The sequence below is a fragment of the Stegostoma tigrinum genome, chromosome 16 (assembly GCF_030684315.1).
Source record: "Stegostoma tigrinum isolate sSteTig4 chromosome 16, sSteTig4.hap1, whole genome shotgun sequence".
NCBI lineage: Eukaryota > Metazoa > Chordata > Chondrichthyes > Orectolobiformes > Stegostomatidae > Stegostoma > Stegostoma tigrinum.
The window spans coordinates 48202561-48215235 of NC_081369.1; positions in this window are offsets into that span (position 1 = coordinate 48202561).

The window sequence follows — 12675 nt, forward strand, 5'->3', positions numbered from 1 at the left end:
GGCGTGGGTTTGTTCATTATTTGAAAACCTGTGAATTAAACGGAACACTATGCAATCATCAGCAAACATCCCCTTTGCTGAACATATAAAGGAGGGAAAATCAGTGATGAAGAAGCTGATGATGGTTGGGCCTAGGACGCTACCCTGAAAAACTGCTACTGTGATGCATTGAGGCTGAGCTGATTGACCATTCAACAACCACAATCATCTTCCTCTGTGCTTTGTAGGACTCCAAACAATACAATTTCCCCCTGAGTCGCATTGACACCAGTTTTGCTAAGGATCCTTGATGCCACACTTAGTCAAAATCTACCTTGATTTCATGGGCAATCATTCTGATTTCAATTCTGGAGTTCAGCTCTTTTGACAATGTTTGGACCATGTCTGTAATGAGGTCAGAAGCTGAGTGGCTCAAACTGAACATCGGCGAGCAAGCTACTACTAAGAATAAAGCTTCAGAGATATCAGGAACTGTAGATGCTGCAGAATCTGAGATAACAAGCTGCAGAGCTGGATGAACACAGCAGGCCAAGCAGCATCAGAGGAGCAGGAAGACTGATGTTTCGGGCCTAGATCCTTTTTCAGAAATGGGGGAGGGGAGGGGTTTCTGTAATAAATAGGGAGAGAGGGGGAGGCGGATAGAAGATGGATAGAGGAGAAGATAGGTGGAGAGGAGACAGACAGGTCAAAGAGGCAGGGATGGAGCCAGTAGAGGTGAGTGTAAGTGGGGAGGTAGGGAGGAGATAGGTCAGTCCAGGGAGGACGGACAGGTCAAGGGGGCAGGATGAGGTTAGTAGGTAGGAGGTGGGGGTGTGGCTCGGCATGGGAGAAGGGGATAGCTGGGAGGAAGAATAGGTTAGGGAGGCGGGGATGAGCTCAGCTGGTTTTGGGATGCAGTGGGGGACGGGGAGATTTTGAAGCTTGTGAAATCCACATCGATACCATTGGGCTGCAAGGCTCCCAAGCAGAATATGAGTTGCTGTTCCTGCAACCTTCAGGTAACATCATTATGGCACTGCAGGAGGCCCAGGATGGACATGTTGTCTGAGGAATGGGAGGGGGAGTTGAATGGTTCGTGACTGGGAGGCGCAGTTGTTTAGAGTGAACTGAGCATAGGCGTTCTGCAAAGCAGTCCCCAAGCTCCCGCTTGGCTTCCCCAATGTAGAGGAGGCCACAACGGGAACCGAGGATGCAGTATACCACATTAGCAGATGTGCAGGTAAACATCTGCTTGATGTGGAAAGTCTTCTTGACGCCTGGGATGGGTGTGAAGGGAGGCGTGTAGGGGCAGGTGGAGCACTTCCTGTGGTTGCAGGGAAAAATGCCAGAGCTGATGGGGCTGGAGGGGAGTGTGGAGTGGACAAGGGAGTCCCAAAGAGAGTTGTCTCTCCGGAAAGCAGATAAAGGCGGGGAGGGAAAAATATCTTTGGTGGTGGGGTCAGTTTGCTGATGGCGGAAGTGTCGGAGGATGATGCGTTGGATCCGGAGGTAGGTGGTGTGGTACGTGGGGATGAGGGGGTTTCTGTTTTGGTTGTTATTGCGGGGAGGGGGTGTGAAGGATGAGTTGCGGGAAATGCAGGAGACACGGTTGAGGGCGTTCTCGACCTCTGAGGGGGGGTTGTTGCGGTCCTTGAAAAGTGAGGGCATCTGAGATGTGCGGGAGTGAAATGTCTCATCCTGGGAGCAGATGCAGTGGAAGCGAAGGAATTGGGAATAGGGTATGGCATTTTTTTCAGGAAGGTGGGTGGGAGAAGGTGTATTCTAGTAGCTGCGGGAGTTGGTGGGCTTGAAATAGATTTCGGTTTCTCGGGGGTTGCTAGAGATGGAGACAGAGATCCAGGCAGGCGAGAGAGGTATTGGAGATGGTCCAGGTGAGCTTAAGGATGGGGTGGAAGGTGTTAGTGAAGTAAATGAACCATTGGAGCTCCTTGTGGGAACACGAGACGACGCCAATACAGTCATCAATGTAATGGAGAAAGAGGTGGGGTTTAGGGCCTGTGTAGGTCCTCCCACTTCCTACAGACAAAGGGGGTGGCCATGGCTATCCACATGGCCCAACCTATGCCTGCCTCTTTGTAGGTTACGTGGAAGAATTCCTCTTCCGTACCTACACTGATCTGAGGCAGGGACAGAATCAAGCGATGTTATGGATATAGAAATAAGTAGAATTGTTTGGACGTTGATCCCAGGTTAAGTATCATGCCAAAGGTTTGCACAGTCTGGCTCAGACAATTGCTAATGGAGTATAATATTAGCATCTAAGGGACAGAATTACCTGTGGAGCTCAAAGACAATAGCTTTTTTATTCCCAATATTTCATTGTGTGATATTTCTGCTCATCCAGTAATGAATGTTGGACAAGTAGTCCAATAACATAGCAAGAGTGGAGAAGTCCAGAGAGGTGGTGATACAGTAGAGCTACTTAACTCAATATAAATGTGAATAGTAAAGCTATGTTTCTGGACGTTATTTCTAAGACATAGCCTGCAGATGGATATTCGGAGGGACCAATGACATGCATGTTTCCTGCATTTTCAACAGTTCAAATTCACCAACACCTCATCAAAGACAAATAATTTTGGACTTGTTAGTGATGCACATAACTCAATGAATGAGTAAATAAAATCTGTCCCTCACCAGTTCTACTGTTCTCTTTTCTCTTGCTCTTCAAGAGAGAAGGCAAAATTGTGATTGTACTGCGCTGTGCTTGATGGTGAACTAGCTACAGGTGAAAAGCTTAAAGCATTTGGAAACAAGGAAAGGTGAGTTTAAGGGTGAAGGCAGTAGAATGTGTGTGATGGTGAGTGTCTAGATGCTCAGTGCGAATCCTAAGTGCCAAGAATTGGCACTAGGTGATAGATGGCATGTTTTGCAATGAACGTCATATGAGGTAAATAGAGAGCTATGCAAACACATAAGAAATAGGAGCAGGTGTAAATCATACAGCCAGATTCCATCAAATGCTATAAGCACATACTGCTTAGCTTGGTGTTAAGCACTGAGGTAATTAACAGTGCAAGGCAAGCATATCCCAACGATACAATCAGGTAAATAAGTTAACCATTCCAACTTTACATCCTGTTACTTTCTTCTCAAAGTTTAACTGGTTACAATTATGAAATGCAGTGTAGGAACTATTTCTACGACCTTTCTTATGTGAAAGCCAGTAAACTACTTGCAACCCATTTTGTGTCACAAACTTTGAATATTTCAACTCTTTAAATTTTGGTTAAGAAATCACACAAAATGCAAATTACTACACATTTACTCTTGGCACTTTGATAGCTTGTTATAGTGCTATCACAGGTGAGAAGTGTTTGAATGGCTCCCCTCTTTTTCCTCTCCTTGTTTGACCTCAACAGTAATTCTGTTTGAACAGAGCTTTGCTAATTCAGAGTACTTAACTGATTAGAAAGTTGTGGTCATAAAAGAACTAATCAAACGCATTTTCTTGCATTTAATAAAAAGGTTAGTGTTACTATATCTAAACTGATTTAAGCAAAATAATAAACAATGCATCAACTCACACACACATTAACACACAAACAGAATATAGAGGGAAAAGATGGGTTGCCCAAATGAGAGTACAGAGAAAGAAGTAATAAGAATGTACTGTTGGTAGTTAGGTGACTGAGCTGGGTTCTGGCTAAATCCAGTGGTCATGATGCTTCCAACTTAAAGAGATAGACAACTGGCTTTGATATTTCCCTGGAGACACAGCTGTGCAGTTAAGTTGTTTCCTTAAGGTCTCCTGAAATGGAGAGTGAATAATGGCAGTCTTTATCAGTGAATTCAATACATTATCTTGATGGATTAAAACCTCTAAGTATTGTAGACTTTTTAACTTTAAATTCCAAAGTATGTTGTTTTAAAGGGAGGACTATTTCAGAAAAAAACTATGGATTTTAATTAGTGACTGCGTGCTGCACATGTCAGGAAAACCTCAAAAAAAGAGAGATTTAACAAGAAGACACAATAAGAAAGCTAGAGAGACCCGAAACGTCAGCTTTTGTGCTCCTAAGATGCTTCTTGGCCTGCTGTGTTCGTCCAGCTCCACACTTCATTATCTACAATAAGAAAGCTATTTCTCCCTTCTCAACAGAAAGTCACCTCTGGCAAAGGTCCATTTTCTCCTCCAGGAATACACAAGGATGGGATCAAAGCTCAGTTTCAACTCTACTGAACTGGACTAGTGGGACTAGATGCTCTCTTATGTACCTGCTTGAGTTTGAGCATTAACGTCTGTGAAGGTCACAGCCAAATGACTATGCTCCAGTTACCACTGCATTGCAGATAAAGACCTTCTCTCGCTCTGAGTGCTGCAAATGAGTTTTAAAAAGATCAGCCTACAAAAGCAAGAATCTTCACCTGTCAACATTATACCAAAACCAATCTCTACTGCAACAACCAAAATTCACAATTTCAATACTGATCAGGGTATCTGTTTCTTCTATCTTTTACCTCTTTGAACTCACTGATTGTTTCTCGTTTGTATGAAAGTAAATTGATGGGCGTTTGCAAGTGAAGAATAATGGAATAATTTGCTTTACCCAATATTCCAGAAGTAATTTGATACAATAAATGAATAAGAACCTTATTGTGGAAATCTGGTAAAGAATACTAGAGATAGTAGGTGATTTAAAAGCTTGGTAACCATAGATGATGCAAGATTAAATATTTTCTTCAAAGGGTGAAGAATTATCTGAAAGAAAATCTTTGAGCCAACTAATTGCAATGAGCAGAGAGAAAAACGGAATTGAAAATACATAGAGAATTTCTTGAATGAATGGCTATCAAAGGATATTTTTTTTAAAATGCATTGAGATGTAAAACTGGATGACCTGCAGATGAAAGCACTTAATGAACAAGCTTTCTGAACCTTGCAAAGAAGAATATGGCAAAAGTACTCTCTGAAGTTTTGGGAAAGGGTCAGATGGTCAGGCTTAAAGGCCTTTCCTCAGCGCTTAATTATAGAATTGTAATTAGATTACTATATACAGCACAGAAGAGTGCCATTTGGCTCTTCACACTTATGCTGCCACTTTGAAATAATAATCCAATTACATGTAGTCCCAATTCCTTGCTCTGTTCCTTTAGCTTTATAATGTTTTCCCTTCAATACAATATTTCTTTAGTACTTAGTGATTTATTTTATTTTTCAAATCACTTCAGCTAAGAATACAGGGTGCTGAAAGTGCTTGATACTGTATTTGGACTTGAGCATTGTTTTTCCAGGTGAGAAGCATCAGAAGGAGCCTAACTCTGATTTTACCATTGATTCCTTATGACTCACCTAAAGTCGTTTCACATAAAGTTACAAAACACAGCCACAACTTTAGGTGAAGACACATTGTGGTTACTTTAAGCAGTTTAAAAAAGGTGCACTGAACTGTTTCCTGGATGAATTATCTCATATAGAAAAGGTGAACAGGGTGGGTGTCTACATTTTGAAATTTAGCAAAGAATGAGAAGTAATCTTTTTGAAACATGTAAAAATCTTGAGGACACCTGAAAAGATGGATACCCAGGATATTTTTTCTTATGGGTGAGACTAACGTAAGAATGATAGTTCAAGACAGGATTAGAATAGATTAAAAGTTGTAGAATTGATGTATGTTTGAAGGCTGGTGCAGACATGATGGATACAAGTGTCTCTTTCCACGTTGTAAAACTCTATGACTCAAAGATAGTGAGGTTTCCATTTTACGACCGAGATCAGGAGAATTTGTGGAGTTGTTCTCTCTAGAATATAGCGGAGTTTCAGTCAGTTAATTGATTTAAGGCTGAGCTTGAGGTCTGTTTGATTGGCAAGGAATTCAAGGGTGTGTGAGCAATGAAGTTAAACTGGGGCTGTAGCCAGACCAGCCACAATCTTATTCAATGATGGAGCAGGTTGAAAGAGCCAGTGCAGCAGGACTATTGCTGCACTATAATCCTAAATTTATACGGGAAAATATGAATTTGATTTCCACTTTTCTTTTTAAAATCATGTTTAACAACCTTTAACTTAAAGGGTGAGACAAACAGTTACACTTTAAGCTTTTAATTTTCAAATGAATTCTAGGTTAATAATTTTAATTTGATTTAACCTGAAGGTATGTTGAATACAGAAAAAAAGAACATTTCTATACTGCCACACCTATGTGTGCATGTTATATTTTCAATTATCGCAGTTCTGAAATCAATAACGGTTGATTGGCATCACTGCTCTTGAAAATTCTGCCAAGTAATTTGCTGCTGTCTTGGAGCCTACAACAGAGTGTGTCATTGTGTACAGCTAAACAAGTCACTATTATATGTACCATCTTTGCTTTGCTTTGATTCCTTTCAAAGTGATTTATCTGTGCTACAATCAGTGGCAACAGCTTTGACTCTTTTGACAGCAATTTCGTGATTTTGCTCTGTACTCTTGTCAGTTTCTCCAACTTCATAGCAATGATCTCCCACAAGCCATGTACAAATCTTTCCAGATGGGCGTGAGTTTGGTTCTTTGAGTAGTACACTCACACTGGATTAAACAATTGTGAGTTCACACGTACTTACTGAACATATTATTCATTTTCTCTTACATTTTCTACATGCAGACCAATTATTGGTCGTGAGGTCTATCTCACATTCACTCTCATTGATAAGCCTGATATCACATCCTCACGCAATCACTGCCTAACTTGTGTTGCGCAAGTTTCTATTTTTTGATTAGCTATGAAATTCTCTGCTTAGTGGTAATTATAATTCTTACGCCCTAAAAGCAATAATGAAGTGTTTAGAACAGTAATTTTCTGCAATACACTAATGCTCTATATCAAGCAAGGGTCATCATTCCATTCCATTCCATTATTCCCTTTAAGATTATGATGAAAGGAAGGCAGGGAACAGCTGACCAAATCAGAGGAAATAAGGGAAAATGCAAACTGGGGATTTATGGCATGCTTAGAGATTTTATGATTTGTTTAAACATTGAAGTAGCTGAAAGCAATGTATTGTTTCCTAATTGGAAAGATAAATAAGATGTTTGGACACGCACTTGAGGTTGCATTAAAAATTGAGTGGATTGCAACACATTTTCAAAAAGAGATACAGAAAAATCAGGATTTCTAATAGTTCAACTGAAAGGTCACAAGCCTGAAAGGTTGTTGCATGACTCAGAAGTACAGTTTTCCAGGATGTCCTACGGACATTAAATGTAAGATATGTTTTGCCACTTTCTATAGGTTTCACACCTAACAGCCAATTTAAGAACAACGAACAGCACAGGAACAGCCCCTTCAGCCCACCAAGCCTGCACCGGCACATGGTACTTTTCTAACTCAAATCTTTTTTGCCTCTACACAGATTGTATCCCTCTATTCCCTGTCTATTCATGTATCTGTCAATATTCCTTTTATATGTTGCTATTGTATCTGCCTCCACCATCTCCTCTCCACTTTAACCTAGTTTAATTTAACTAATTTAAGTGAGGGGTCTTGTTGTGTAGTGATAATGTCCCTATCTCTGAGCCAGGAGGCCTAGACTCAAGTCCCGCTGGCTCCAGAGGTGTGTCATACCAACTGGGAATAGACTGATTAGAAATATATTTAATTTTTAAACCTTAATTAAGTTAGCTTGAGAAAAAGTGACTGGCTTCAGATATTTGGGGTCAGTAATGTCAGCAAGCAGAAGTATAGAAATAGAAATTAAGCAATGAATATGATCTGATTGGAGTAAAATAGTTACGAAACCAGCCTTATTGCACAATGCGGAAACTTGAGCAATATCAACAGGAGAAGATCAACAGCTCAACTGCCCCCACACTTACTGCAAGGGGTATTAATGAGTTTTAATGAATGAAGGGTTCAAGGGTTATGGGGAAAGTGGGAAAGTGGAATTAAGAAATATCAGATCAGCCATGAAATGATTGAAGGGTGGGGCAAATTCAATGGGCCAAATGACCTACTTCTTCTCCTACATCTTCTGATCTTGTGGTCTTACAGATGCTTTTGAGCTGTGGATGCTGAGACTTTAGTGTAAGAAGAAAGGGAAAAAATCAGAATCTAGCACATGAGGAGGCCAATGTTGATTGTGGGAAGATGAAAGAAAATAGCTCAGAAGAGATTAAATGGCATTGTCACCTGTTATAGAGAGAAAGAGGGAATATGGTGACAGAGATGGAACAGCAGGAAATGAAGAGGAGAGAAAGGCCAAAGACTGGATGAAAAGATGTAATGGTGAAAAACTTAAACTGAACAGACTTGAAAAAGGGATGGATGATGAACAGGGTAGAGGTGTGAACAGCGAATATTGCAGCAACTCCATGTGAAATGGGAGAAGCTGAAAGAGGGATCGAGAACTCTTGATAAGATCACTCAAAACATGTCAAGTAAATGAACTGGAGATAATAAGGTGTAGAGCTGGCCAAACACAGCAGGCCAAGCAGCATCAGGGGAGCAAGAAGGCTGATGTTTCGGGCCTGGAACCTTCTTCAGAAAAGCGTCTGAAGAAGGGTCTAGGCTCTAAAATCAGCCTTCCTGCTCCTCTGATGCTGCTTGGCCTGCTGTGTTCATCCAGCTCTACACCTCGTTATCTCAGATTCTCCAGCATCTGCAGTTCCTACTATCTCTGAAACTAAATGAACCAACTCTTTCTTGGCAAGCCATCAAGGAAGAAACTAGACCACAGGTCAAGCACTAAAGATTGTTTATTGTCACAAATCACAATTTAGAGGTTTACAAACACTTAATACACATACATAAATATAATAACAGCTACCTAGTAAATGATTAATGGTCAATTTACTTAAGAAAATGATTAGCAAATGTTACACAGGTAATATATTGTAAATCAGTCCTAATGGATACTAAGTATTAACTACAGCATTGATCAGAATCTGAGATTATAAACTAATGAGGTTAGTTTAATCCACCAGGCAACCAGCGTTTTAACTGATTTGCATAGCAAATCCATCAAATAACGTAGTCTCTGTGCATCGTTAACAGATTTAGAATTTACACAGAAGTACACTTGTGAATGTGATGCTTGTTGTTTTCTGACCTGTGATGGGTGTGTTGGCTTCTGGAATATTGAATTAATTATGATATTCACATTTGTGTGTACAATTCCGGCTTGTTCAAAAGAATTATGCTTTTGTTGGAAGAGTAGAGAATGTAATCTCATACATTGGAGTTTAAGGTGTTCATTGTTTTTCTCGCATTTAGATATATTGCATAATTTTCAAAGCACTGTACTGTCAGCAAGGTTAAAATCAATTCTTTGTGGCATTTGTATTTGTTACAGCCTTCCTTGTTCACACAGTGCTTAATGTAAAAACCAAAAATGAAATTTCACACTTCAGACCTCTCAACTAAACTCTATTGTTCATTGCAGGCTACGTGCAAATTCACCCCTAATACCAGAAATGTACAAGCATCAGCAGGAACAGCCAGCATGAAATACTTTAAATCACCTTATGCAGAATAATGAATCTTCCTGTTTTTGTGAACAGGATTGAAAACATCCAAATAAAAAATCAAGCATGTCAAACCACCTTTCAAAGCATATTTCTGTTGAATTATATGAATAATATCTGTTGAAATATGATGATTTTTATGACAACTTTTCTGAAATAGTCTTAAGCAAGTTTCTTGAGTGTTGGCTCTTCATTACTACCTGTGAATCTTTCCATTCATTGGGAATGATACAGGCATTGGTGAGAAAGTTGGGGAAATTGAAAGAGATTAGCAGTGAGGAAATTCATGAGGTCAGGAGCAAAGAAGTCCTAATTTCTACCCAAGCGTTGGTCAGTAAATTAATGTATCTACTAGCGAGCAGGGAGAGGCCAATTTGCATGCATTAACACCTCATTATTAGTTAATGGTCATGTTCCAAAATGGGACCAGGAGGCTGAAGTGTTTAACAGCTGGAGTTTCATTATGGGGATGTTTACTTTACAGGCATTGAGGTTAGACTAAACTATTTCCAACCCAAAATAGGCAATAATATCTTCATTACATCACATGATTGGCCTCTTAAAGTGACCACATGTACACAGATAGACAACATTAATCTCCCTTCATCTATATGAAGTTTCTCGTCTCCTACCCACTGGATAGAAACTAGATGGCAACAACTCCCACATGAAGCTCAGAGCAGTTACCTGGCAACTCTAGCTTGCTTTCAACTTGGACACGAGTCACCAATATCTCAGGCCACACTCCATGGGCAGCAATTGAATATATCCCTGCCCTCCTCTCCCCCTGCATCTGCAAATGGTGCCATCTGACATACCAACCTCACTGCACCCTCGTGGCACCTCACTGTTCTACTTAGCCAACATTTCTGTACTTTATGCTGCACTTTGGAGTACACCAGCACCTTTCATTGGCATACTGCTTCAAGAACAATTTATGCACAGGATAAGGAACCTGTCTGGATTCGACCAGGGATTCTTGCTGACTCTCTTAGTATTTATTGATTTTGCAATTGCAAAAGATGCTCACAGCATCATTCCTTTCTTTTTCTTGCCTTTTTGTGTTTTAGCTTCTCAGCCAAAGCATAAAAGCTCACTGGACTTCCAACGTGACTAGTTTTTCAGTGCAGAAACAAAGCCAGGTAACCTGCCAAGGTTGTCTACAATGGTCAGTCAAAGAGAGGGATGTGTTGCTGTCCATTCATTATGTAACATCAATCTAGCACCTGTATCATGTCCATGTGGCAAACACACTGCATGTGCTTCAACTAAGTATCTCAAAGTTTAAGGGGAGTAGTCCTCAATCAAGAGCTACAGCATTCATTCAGGAGATCATAGTAAATCAAGAGCAGCCTCTAATATCTGCCCAGAAGCTTATGCAGAGCCAGTCAGCCACTTTGAGCAATCAGGGTCAGGGACATGTATCACTATAGTCCTGAGGTAGACTACCTTCAGCTTTGTAGGCCTTGGACTAAGGTAGGTACAGTCATAGGCATAGTGTGAGCATTTTCTCAGCAGAGTGAAACAGTGCACTTTCCCTTGTGTACTGGGAAAGCTATTGACCATCTTACAGCATTCCTGGGCAAATGTCTAGGCTGTGGAGGAAGCACTGGCTCAGGTGGCGAACTTGAGCCAGGACATTAGGACCTGGGGCCATTGTCTCCTTAGCTTGTTTGGTGAGAAGAGGAGGATATCCTTTACATCACCCCATCACCAGGAACGCTAGGTCCCCGTCTGCACAGTGAGGTGCCAATTTCCTGTCCAGGGCAGGTGACGCAAACTTGACCTTCATATTCTGGTTCGCAACCGTGTTTTAAATATGGCATTGGCACCAGGGATACCAGGGTGTCCTGGCAATGACAAGTACTTCTGCCAATGTCAAGTGGGAGGTGATGATGAGCCGGGTGCCATAGGGTCATGGTATTGGCAGGGGGGTGAATTTGGAAAGAGAGCATGTAAAAACTCTCTATGTCGCACACAGAGAAATGCTCCAACCAATTGCCAAAATTGACAGTTCATTTCTGGTAAAATTCAGCATATAGTCTTTACTGTTTTCAGTTAAGCAATACAATCTAAACGGAAGAGCACATACTGTACTCTAAATTGCATCATCATAATCCAAGTAGCAGAAGACCAAATTTTCGATTTTACAGCGCTGTTCTCTGCAAGTATTGAATGAGGACAGACTCACAGTTTGCCCACTAAATGAAATTAGGATGAAGTGAATACACAAAATCTGAAATAAAAACAAGCAGTTGTCAAACTCAATATCAGATCTCTTTCCTACTGCATCTTCCTATGCACTTGAAGGAGATGCAGTACCTATCCCTTCCCTTCCACCATTTCCACAGTCCAGAGCACTAAATGCTTCTTCCAGATGAAGAACTGATTTACTTGTACTTCTTACAATTTAGAATGCTGTACACACTGTTCATAAAGTGGCCTCCTCTACACTCACAAGGCACAGATTACTGATTGATTTACTGAACACCGCAGTAAGACCAGGTGACTGAACTTTAACAAAGCAATAATTAACTAACTTTGAACTTGTTTTCAACCAGTGCAGCCTTTTTGGGTTGAATGGTTGTACATTTCTATATTCAAATCTATAATAATTCAACTTATTGGCCATAACCATGCACAAGGAATGTTGAGGAAACTCAACTTCTGAAATCCTACAGAGTAACAGTCCAGTCCCAGTCGCTATAATGTAGCTCCTAATGCACATGCTCAGTAGCTATTCTAGAGTACAGGTGAAAATAAACCTTGACTTGATTTCTCTGCAATTGCTCTGTTAGCATTGATCTTTTTATTCCCACCTCCCATGCCACTTTCTTCTGAGCATGTTAATTGACAAACAGCATTCCCAGAAACCTTGCAGGATGTCAAGGACACAACCTTATTGCTTTGTAGCAAATGAGATGTTAGTTTTTTATAACAGCTTGCACCTTGGCTGTACAGCAGAGGATGCCAATCATGGAAATCTAATTCAAGAAAGAACAACCCAGGGCTCGAATCACCACAACATCTTGAATTAGACACTGCTGAAGCCTATTCTGGGGGTGAGGATATTAAGATTTTGATACTATTTCAAGAAAATTGTTCCTCCCGTTGGCGGTAGCACTTCGACAGTTGCTTCAGCAAGTGAAAGTTGTGACAGAGAGTTACCAGCAAATTGAGAACTTCATCAGAAAGTAGCACTCTACCATCATCAATAAAAATCTGGACCAGGA